We start from the raw sequence: 12,251 nt of genomic DNA on the forward strand, positions 1-12,251 counted from the left end.
AATAAACAGTAAGAGTTAATAAAACTGTGATAAAACAATAAACAGTAAGAGTTAATACAACTGTGATAAAACAATAAACAGTAAGAGTTAATAAAACTGTGATAAAACAATAAACAGTAAGAGTTAATAAAACTGTGATAAAACAATAAACAGTAAGGTTAATAAAACTGTGATAAAACAATAAACAGTAAGAGTTAATAAAACAATAAACAGTAAGAGTTAATAAAACTGTGATAAAACAATAAACAGTAAGAGTTAATAAAACTGTGATAAAACAATAAACAGTAAGAGTTAATACAACTGTGATAAAACAATAAACAGTAAGAGTTAATAAAACTGTGATAAAACAAAAAACAGTAAGAGTTAATAAAACAATAAACAGTAAGAGTTAATAAAACTGTGATAAAGCAATAAACAGTAAGGGTAATAAAACTGTGATGAAACAATAAACAGTAAGAGTTAATAAAACTGTGATGAAACAATAAACAGTAAGAGTTAATAAAACTGTGATAAAACAAATAAACAGTAAGAGTTAATAAAACAATTAACAGTAAGAGTTAATTAAACTGTGATAAAACAATAAACAGTAAGAGTTAATTAAACTGTGATAAAACAATAAACAGTAAGAGTTACTAAAACTGTGATAAAACAATAAACAGTAAGAGTTAATAAAACAATAAACAGTAAGAGTTAATAAAACAATAAACAGTAAGAGTTAATAAAACAATAAACAGTAAGAGTTAATAAAACTGTGATAAAACAATAAACAGTAAGAGTTAATAAAATTGTGATAAAACAATAAACAGTAAGAGTTAATAAAACTGTGATAAAAACAATAAACAGTAAGAGTTAATAAAACTGTGATAAAACAATAAACAGTAAGAGTTAATAAAACAATAAACAGTAAGAGTTAATAAAACTGTGATAAAACAATAAACAGTAAGAGTTAATAAAACTGTGATAAAACAATAAACAGTAAGAGTTAATAAAACAATAAACATTAAGAGTTAATAAAACAATGAACAGTAAGAGTTAATAAAACAATGAACAGTAAGAGTTAATAAAACATTAAACAGTAAGAGTTAATAAAACTGTGATAAAACAATAAACAGTAAGAGTTAATAAAACTGTGATAAAACAATAAACAGTAAGAGTTAATAAAACTGTGATAAAACAATAAACAGTAAGAGTTAATAAAACATTAAACAGTAAGAGTTAATAAAACTGTGATAAAACAATAAACTGTAAGAGTTAATAACGCTGTGATAAAACAATAAACAGTAAGAGTTAATAAAACTGTGATAAAACAATAAACAGTAAGAGTTAATAAAACTGTGATAAAACAATAAACAGTAAGAGTTAATAAAACTGTGATAAAACAATAAACAGTAAGAGTTAATAAAACAATGAACAGTAAGAGTTAATTAAACTGTGATAAAACAATAAACAGTAAGAGTTAATAAAACTGTGATAAAAACAATAAACAGTAAGAGTTAATAAAACTGTGATAAAACAATAAACAGTAAGAGTTAATAAAACAATAAACAGTAAGAGTTAATAAAACTGTGATAAAAACAATAAACAGTAAGAGTTAATAAAACTGTGATAAAACAATAAACAGTAAGAGTTAATAAAACAATAAACAGTAAGAGTTAATAAAACAATGAACAGTAAGAGTTAATAAAACAATGAACAGTAAGAGTTAATAAAACATTAAACAGTAAGAGTTAATAAAACTGTGATAAAACAATAAACAGTAAGAGTTAATAAAACTGTGATAAAACAATAAACAGTAAGAGTTAATAAAACATTAAACAGTAAGATTAATAAAACTGTGATAAAACAATAAAGAGTAAGAGTTAATAAAACAATAAACAGTAAGAGTTAATAAAACTGTGATAAAACAATAAACAGTAAGAGTTAATAAAACAATGAACAGTAAGAGTTAATAAAACATTAAACAGTAAGATTAATAAAACTGTGATAAAACATTAAACAGTAAGAGTTAATAAAACAATAAACAGTAAGAGTTAATAAAACAATAAACAGTAAGAGTTAATAAAACTGTGATAAAACATTAAACAGTAAGAGTTAATAAAACAATGAACAGTAAGAGTTAATAAAACTGTGATAAAACATTAAACAGTAAGAGTTAATAAAACAATAAACAGTAAGAGTTAATAAAACAATAAACAGTAAGAGTTAATAAAACTGTGATAAAACATTAAACAGTAAGAGTTAATAAAACAATAAACAGTAAGAGTAATAAAACTGTGATAAAACAATAAACAGTAAGAGTTAATAAAACAATAAACAGTAAGAGTTAATAAAACAATAAACAGTAAGAGTTAATAAAACTGTGATAAAACAATAAACAGTAAGAGTTAATAAAACAATAAACAGTAAGAGTAATAAAACTGTGATAAAACAATAAACAGTAAGAGTTAATAAAACAATAAACAGTAAGAGTTAATAAAACAATAAACAGTAAGAGTTAATAAAACTGTGATAAAACAATAAACAGTAAGAGTTAATAAAACAATAAACAGTAAGAGTTAATAAAACTGTGATACATTTAACAGATTATTGTTATTAATCCAAATAACCTCAGTCTCAGCTCACAGTTTACATGATGTGACACTTTTAAATGTTTCCATACTGACTCCGCCCACATCCTGACCTCCAGTTTGACCCACAGGTCACGACCTCTTCACACCAGAACTGAGTAAATATCTCCTTCCTGACTCAACACAACTCACTGAGCTGAACAGACGGAGACAGACATGAAGACACAGAGGAGGACACACAGGAGGACAGAGGAAGACACAGAGGACAGAGGAAGACACAGAGGAGGATACAGAGGAGGACTCACAGGAGGACAGAGGAGGACACAGAGGAGGACACAGAGGAACACAGAGAAGGACAGACGAACACAGATGAGAAAACTAATTAGACAGAAAATACAGACAGTTTGATGTTGAGACAGATCAAGACGAGACTTTATTCATCGACCATCTTAAAGACAGTGCAGACATATGTCCATCCTGCTTTAATTAAAACTTCTGGCCTGAAGGAAAACTCACTGTTCACCATTCACCACTCTTTTCACCGGAAGGAAAAACACCACATGTGCAACTGAAGGAGGAGGAGGAGGAGGAAGAGGAGGAGGAGGGTGTAACATTTGAGACTGTTTAAACAAATCAGTGAGGAATATCAGTCACTGAAGACCCTGCAGGAGACGTAGTTGGTTTGTTCTGCTGCTGCAGAGGCGTTTATCTCAGAGCGAGAGCCTTGTGGCTTCATCCACATGAAAACTCTATTTTTAAGGAGATTTTCTGTCACATCTTTCACAGTTGGCTGTGCAGGAAACCACGTCATCCTTTCCAAACATGTCAGTTAGTCCAAGTCAAGAATCAGAATTATCAAAATCAAACGTAAAGTATGGAGGTAAAACACAAATGTAAAGTATGGAGGTAAAACACAAACGTAAAGTATGGAGGTAAAACACAAATGTAAAGTATGGAGGTAAAACACAAACGTAAAGTATGGAGGTAAAACACAAATGTAAAGTATGGAGGTAAAACACAAATGTAAAGTATGGAGGTAAAACACAAATGTAAAGTATGGAGGTAAAACACAAATGTAAAGTATGGAGGTAAAACACAAATGTAAAGTATGGAGGTAAAACACAAATGTAAAGTATGCAGGTAAAACACAAATGTACAGTATGGAGGTAAAACACAAATGTAAAGTATGGAGGTAAAACACAAATGTAAAGTATGGAGGTAAAACACAAATGTAAAGTATGGAGGTAAAACACAAATGTAAAGTATGGAGGTAAAACACAAATGTAAAGTATGGAGGTAAAAAACAAATGTAAAGTATGCAGGTAAAACACAAATGTAAAGTATGGAGGTAAAACACAAATGTAAAGTATGGAGGTAAAACACTAATGTAAAGTATGGAGGTAAAACACAAATGTAAAGTATAGAGGTAAAAAAATGTAAAGTATGGAGGTAAAACACAAATGTAAAGTATGGAGGTAAACAAATGTAAAGTATGGAGGTAAAACACAAATGTAAAGTATGGAGGTAAACAAATGTAAAGTATGGAGGTAAAACACAAATGTAAAGTATGGAGGTAAACAAATGTAAAGTATGGAGGTAAAACACAAATGTAAAGTATGGAGGTAAAAAACAAACGTAAAGTATGGAGGTAAAACACAAACGTAAAGTATGGAGGTAAAACACAAACGTAAAGTATGGAGGTAAAACACAAATGTAAAGTATGGAGGTAAAAAACAAATGTAAAGTATGGAGGTAAAAAACTAATGTAAAGTATGGAGGTAAAAAACAAATGTAAAGTATGGAGGTAAAACACAAATGTAAAGTATGGAGGTAAAAAACAAATGTAAAGTATTCAGGTAAAACACAAATGTAAAGTATGGAGGTAAACAAATGTAAAGTATGGAGGTAAAACACAAATGTAAAGTATGGAGGTAAACAAATGTAAAGTATGGAGGTAAAACACAAATGTAAAGTATGGAGGTAAAAAACTAATGTAAAGTATGCAGGTAAAACACAAATGTAAAGTATGCAGGTAAAACACAAACGTAAAGTATGGAGGTAAAACACAAACGTAAAGTATGGAGGTAAAACACAAATGTAAAGTATGCAGGTAAAACACAAATGTAAAGTATGGAGGTAAACAAATGTAAAGTATGGAGGTAAAACACAAATGTAAAGTATGGAGGTAAACAAATGTAAAGTATGGAGGTAAAACACAAATGTAAAGTATGGAGGTAAATCACAAATGTAAAGTATGGAGGTAAAACACAAATGTAAAGTATGGAGGTAAACAAATGTAAAGTATGGAGGTAAAACACAAATGTAAAGTATGGAGGTAAATCACAAATGTAAAGTATGGAGGTAAAACACAAATGTAAAGTATGGAGGTAAAACACAAATGTAAAGTATGGAGGTAAAACACAAATGTAAAGTATGGAGGTAAAACACAAATGTAAAGTATGGAGGTAAAAAACAAATGTAAAGTATGCAGGTAAAACACAAATGTAAAGTATGGAGGTAAAACACAAATGTAAAGTATGGAGGTAAACAAATGTAAAGTATGGAGGTAAAACACAAATGTAAAGTATGGAGGTAAAACACAAATGTAAAGTATGGAGGTAAACAAATGTAAAGTATGCAGGTAAAACACAAATGTAAAGTATGGAGGTAAAACACAAATGTAAAGTATGGAGGTAAACAAATGTAAAGTATGGAGGCAAAACACAAATGTAAAGTATGGAGGTCAATCAGTGTACGATGTTTCCTAAAGAGGGAAAGAGAGAGAGAGCCGTGTGTTGATGTAAAAAGAGGGAAAGTACCTGCTCTGCTGCACTGAGAATAGAAGCATTCTGTAAATTTACAACTCACATGTGTCTCTGGAGTTGAAGTTGAATGCAGCTAATAAGCTGTGGGCAGTGGATCTGCTGGACCTGTGACCTGAGTGTGAGCAGCGTCCAGCAGACGTGCACGTGTAAAACCCAGATGGTCAGATGTAATAAACATGAGCCGTGTTTTGTGGCTCACACAGAGGGATCAGTGTTGGTGTTTTATTTCATCAGGGCCTCAGGGTATGAATGTGTTCACTCACACTCTCACACACTTTATGGGCCTGGAGAGAGAAACTCTAACTTTTTATCCTCCATATACGATGGGGCGTGGCAGTGGGGCGGGCTAGAATAACGGCGACCGTGGGGGGGGGGGGGGAATGGAGGAATTCAGGTGGCCTCCTGTTGGTGCCGGATGTTTTAGAAAGACAACATGGCAGCAAACTGTGTCCATCAGGTTTCACTATGAAGCAAAGCAACCACATCTGTTTTCACTCAAAACAATCAGAGGCCGACTCTGATTGCAGCAGCTCCAGCCTGTTATTAAAGGCTTTGTGGGGCCTGCTGAGGGACGCAGCACACCCACTGATTTATCCACTCTGTGCTGAGTGGACCACGACCCAGTGTGATGTATATGGAGCTGGAATTCCAATCAGTCATTCAAGACAGGGCAGCAACACAATGTGGCTCAACTTCAGCTGCAGCGTCAAACTGTGACTGACGTCCTGCACCAGGATTTCACAATGTTTTTATATCTTTACCCATAAACTTCTCAGAAATCAAGAGTAGATCAGCAGTGTTTCATGGTTTGTACTATTGTTCAAATCCACACAGACGCTGTCAATACTCACAGCTTGTGTGTGTGTGTGTGTGATGTAATCAGCTTTATTAAACTGGCTGAAATCTTCAGATCATTTTTGCAGAATAGTTTATCCGTCAGACTCTCGGGGCTTAAAGGGAACGAGCAAACCTCATGGAAACCTGAGAGAAACTGGTAGCACTTCTGACTTCAGGCCCTGCCTTCTTTCCTGCAAATGCCAAAGTGAGCTTTTAAATAATTTGAGGAGAATCCTCTGGAAGCTGAATAATTCACTGCAGCATGATGAAGCCTCCAGCCAGCTGGGTGTTCCATTAGTCATCTCACGACTCAACAGCTCTGTCACCAGTGGAGGGAAAGAGGAGGAGAGCTGGGGGGACGACCATGTCTCCGTCTTCCTGTCCTCACTTTGCCCACTTCAATCACATCAGCCATAGTCTCATTGAAAAGAGAATCAGACTCCATCTGCCCGTCTTACTTCAGTGGAGTCTCCGTCCACCACGCCCAACGACATGTGACGTTCAGCTGCTGAGGTCCAACCTCAGAGGACCTCAGTGCTTCTGAAGGAAGAACATGTCCTCAGAGAGCTCAACACTGCAGTCTCCTCACACATGACCTGAAAATTCATGCTACTCAAGGCCAGAGACTCCGCTCTTGTCCACATTGTTGGACTTTGGAACTATTCTGGATTAAAGTATTGAACCAAATGTTCTCAAATTCACTGCTGTCTACTGTACAAGCCGGATGGGGGCAGTATTATGACCCGAGGTCAATCTAAATGTCCTGATTGAGCAGATTATTCAGATTATTCCAAGGTGACAATGTCACAAAAGAATGATTCAGAGGGCATGAGTCAGTATTTTTTAATTATTATCGCAGATTCATCACATTAATCAGTGGAACTGTGGATTGAGACTGGCTGCAGCTGATGTTTGTGAACTTCCTGTTTTAGTTCTGACTTTGTGCCATAATCATAGTGTATGACTCTTTTGACCGGTTAGGGTATTTTCACTTCACAATATTAAGGCTAGACATATAGAGGCTGGACAGACTGATTGAAAAAGCCAGCTCTGTCCTTGGATGTCCTGTTGACCCAGTGGAGGTGGTGGGAGAGAGGAGAATGGCTACCAAGCTATCAGCTCTGATGGACAGTCTCTCCCACCCCCTGCAGGACACCCTCACAGCACTGTGCAGCTCCTTCAGTAACAGACTGAAACATCCTAAATGTCTGACGGAGCGTTAACGCAGGTCGTTCCTTCCTGCAGCTGTTAGACTGTACAACAAACACTGCTCGCAGTAGACCACACATTACCAGGCTCCTCATTCCTCCTCATTCCAAGTGCAATAATGTAAATATCAAGTCTGCTGTCTATAATGTACATTCTACATTCTATTTTTAACTAATTTTTTATAGTCTAAGTGTTAATATCTTCGTATATGGTCATTTTATTTTTTGGTAATGCATGTTTATTATTTATTATCTTTATCTTTACTGTCTTGCTGCTGTAACAATGCAAATTTCCCCACTGCGGGACAAATAAAGGACTATCTTATCTTATCTTATCTTAAATCTGAATCTATACACGACCTAAAAACACAATGTGAAAGCCTGGGTTTGAGGTTAAAGGTTAACGTCCCTCTGTTGTGGAAGGTAAAGGACGGAGAGGAAGTGTGTTGGTGTATTTTGGGGATAAAGCATTTTTAAATGAAACTGTTTAAGCAAAGATGAAACACTGGCCTGCTGGGAAACGATCACACGTTAGCTTATTTAAAGCTCCTCTGGAAGAAGAAGCTGTGAATCGACCAAACAGATCAAACGCTGCTGGGCTTTGACTAAAATCTACTTTTCTGTGAAGCATCAAACCATAATAGGATTTCCTGCTGAGGCATATCTCTCTACGTACGGTGTCTCCCACATACCAATTATCTGTGATAGTTGATCCACTGCATGAAACAAGTAGGAACCTGTCAGTGAGTCACTTTACCACACTCAGCTTCATCCAGGACTCAGAGCATCACCTTCATCACCTCCATTCATCTGCCATGTTGTCTCTGAGGACACTCACTGTCCCATCACATCCAAATATCACTCAGTTTAACCTTGTCTTCTTGCTCAAGGCCTGTCTCCAGGTCCGAGCGTAGAACCTGTCAACTGTGGACTGAGTGACGGAGCCGCCGGCTTCACCTTGTGCTGCCAGTAAACCTCATTCATTACATCATCACCTTCACTCGGCCATGTCCCGCCTCTCACAGGAGATAGATGTCGCTCAGCCAAGGACAGCTGGGTAATGGCCCTCATCTCCACTTCAGGACCAAACGCAATCTGCATGAGTGAGTTTCATCACAGGAAGTGATGTCATCTACAGCCAGCAACAGTTCACATACAGGATCATAATGCACATCAAAGCTGCGTTTGGTAAACACTGTGTATTATAATATTTATACTTATTTACGTACATTATACCACTCATTTATGTTGTTCACACACTTACCGTAAATTTCGGCCTATAAGCCAAAAGTGAGACAAACGCGGGGAAAGATTATGCGCTGAAGATGAAGACTTCAGTGGCTTTAGTGCGCAAGAAGAAGATGAAGATAGCGACCAATGACTTTTCTGGTAGGCTAAAGTGTTTTCTTTTCTAACCAGGCATGTTGATGCCGTGTCGGTGCAGTGTTTATTTTCTAAACATGCAGGCATGTTCACCTCGTGTTTAAATTACGTTGTTTTAATAAAAACAACAACGAAAAACTTCCGTGTAGCGTCTTACTATGTAAATATCTCATATTACAACCATACGCATCGTTACAGGTGGGCCCACTTTTGTCCGTGGCCCACACTGATGGCCTGACGCATCATTCAGTGCTAGTCACGTGCACTCACTCACCATTCATAAAGTTGATGCATTCATTAACAAACTCCTTTGATAAGAGATTGAATCCTGGCACCGCTACTGGTTACAACATGACAACCTGCGGCTTATATTCAAGTGTGGCCTATATATGTACACAATGTATTTTCCTTTCAAATTTAGCTGGTGCGGCTTGTAGTCAGGTGCGCTCAATAGGCCGAAATGTACGGTAGTTTCTATTCAGAAAACCTATTTAGATGATGAAGGTCATGTACAGCGATTAGTAACCACTGCTGTAGAAATGACTACAGATACTACAATAATGCAGTATTACTACTACAGATACTACAGTAATGCAGTAGTACTACTATGGTCAGTAAATAACAGAGAGCAGAGTCAGGATTATCAAATCCTTCCACTGTATTTTATCAATATAAGAGTAAACATGTGTTTTTGTTGATTTCATGATGAGTTTTATTATTTATTTATTTATTTATTTATTATTATTTAACTCTGATACTTCACGTCTCACACGTATGATTACAAACAACAAACCTTTAAAAACAAGATGGAATTATGGGAAATACTGTGTCATTAGTGTTCTCCAGTAAACACTTATGAAAGAGCTGACACTGTTCTCCACATTAACTGTGGTAGGAAGACACAACACTGTCTGTCTCTTTCTCTCTGTCTCTCTCTCTGCCTCTGTCTCTCTGTCTCTCTGTCTCTCTGTCTCTGTCTCTGTCTCTGTCTCTCTGTCTCTCTCTCTGCCTTTGTCTCTCTCTCTGTCTCCTGCAGCTCAGGGTGTTTCATGGTTTAAGTGGAGACCAGTCATTAAGTGTAACATCTTAGTTTTGTGAATCTTTCATGTTCCTCTGAGGCAACAACATGATGAGTCCAGTGAACATTAATGAATTTAAAATGAGCTGCAAAAATCTGTTTGTTTCTCATGAAACTTCATCTCAACAAGAGAAAAACGAAACACTTAATGTTTGTTTTTTTAATGTATGTAATGTATGTATGTAATGTATGTTTGTAATGTATGTATGTAATGTATGTTTGTAATATATGTATGTAATGTATGTATGTAATGTATGTTTGTAATATATGTATGTAATGTATGTTTGTAATGTATGTATGTAATATATGTATGTAATGTATGTTTGTAATATATGTATGTAATGTATGTATGTAATGTATGTTTGTAATATATGTATGTAATGTATGTTTGTAATGTATGTTTGTAATATATGTATGTAATGTATGTTTGTAATATATGTATGTAATGTATGTATGTAATGTATGTTTGTAATGTATGTTTGTAATATATGTATGTAATGTATGTTTGTAATATATGTATGTAATGTATGTTTGTAATGTATGTATGTAATGTATGTATGTAATGTATGTATGTAATGTATGTTTGTAATGTATGTTTGTAATGTATGTATGTAATGTATGTTTGTAATGTATGTTTGTAATATATGTATGTAATGTATGTATGTAATGTATGTTTGTAATGTATGTATGTAATGTATGTTTGTAATATATGTATGTAATGTATGTATGTAATGTATGTTTGTAATATATGTATGTAATGTATGTTTGTAATGTATGTATGTAATATATGTATGTAATGTATGTTTGTAATATATGTATGTAATGTATGTATGTAATGTATGTTTGTAATGTATGTATGTAATGTATGTTTGTAATGTATGTTTGTAATATATGTATGTAATGTATGTTTGTAATGTATGTATGTAATGTATGTTTGTAATGTATGTTTGTAATATATGTATGTAATGTATGTTTGTAATGTATGTATGTAATGTATGTTTGTAATGTATGTTTGTAATATATGTATGTAATGTATGTTTGTAATGTATGTTTGTAATGTATGTATGTAATGTATGTATGATGTAATTCTTTACTCTTTTCAAAGGGGTGTGGTTTGATCAAGAAGTGAACCAGTGAATGTTTGTGTCTCGGCTGTTCTACAGCATGTGGATGAGCTCGACTCGCTTCCAATTATTTAAAAAAACTTGCGATTTCAAAAAATGGTTATATTTATTTTACGATTATAAAAATGAACAAAGCTGATGTAATCCCTTATGTCTTTATTATAAACGGCGATGACAGCATATCCAGGACTATGGCTGCTTCCTCTGTAAAAGATTACTTCTAAAATCTCTTAATCTGTCAGCAGTTTGCTGTTTTTCAAAAACAACCACAGTCGTCTCTGCATTCTTCCAAGTTTGGAGTTTGTCCAGCGCCGGGCAGAGACAGAAAATGATAGAGGGATAAAAAAAACATAGAAAGAGAGAGAAAGAGATAATTATCAGGCTGTGATTCATCATCTTCATGCTCAACGTGGAGCAGCTACACATTTTCACTATCTTTCCAAATGGGTCAGCAAACATCCAACCATCATTCATTTATCATCCAACCATCATTCAGTCATCATCCATCCATCCAACTATCATTCATTCATCATCCATCCAACCGTCATTCATTCATCATCCATCCATCCACCCAACCATCATTCCTTCATCGACCATCCATCCATCATTCAGTCATCATCCATCCATCCAACCATCATTCATTCATCATCCATCCAACCAACCATCATTCTTTCATCATCCATCATTCATTCATCATCCATCCAACCAACCATCATGCATTCATCATCCATCCATCCAACCATAATTCATTCATCATCCATCCACCAACCATCATTTCTCCATCATCCATCCACCCAACCATCATTCATTCATCATCCATCCAGCCAACCATCATGCATTCATCATCCATCCATCCAACCATAATTCATTCATCATCCATCCACCCAACCATAATTCATTCATCAGCCATCCATCCAACCATCATTTGTTCATCATCCATCCAACCAACCATCATTCTTTCATCATCCATCATTCATTCATCATCCATCCAACCAACCATCATGCATTCATCATCCATCCATCCAACCATAATTCATTCATCATCCATCCACCAACCATCATTCCTCCATCATCCATCCACCCAACCATCATTCATTCATCATCCATCCAACCAACCATCATGCATTCATCTTCCATCCATCCAACCATAATTCATTCATCATCCATCCACCCAACCAACCATCATTCATTCATCATCCATCCATCCATCCATCCAACCATCATTTGTT

Source organism: Solea solea, chromosome 19, assembly GCF_958295425.1.
Source record: "Solea solea chromosome 19, fSolSol10.1, whole genome shotgun sequence".
NCBI lineage: Eukaryota > Metazoa > Chordata > Actinopteri > Pleuronectiformes > Soleidae > Solea > Solea solea.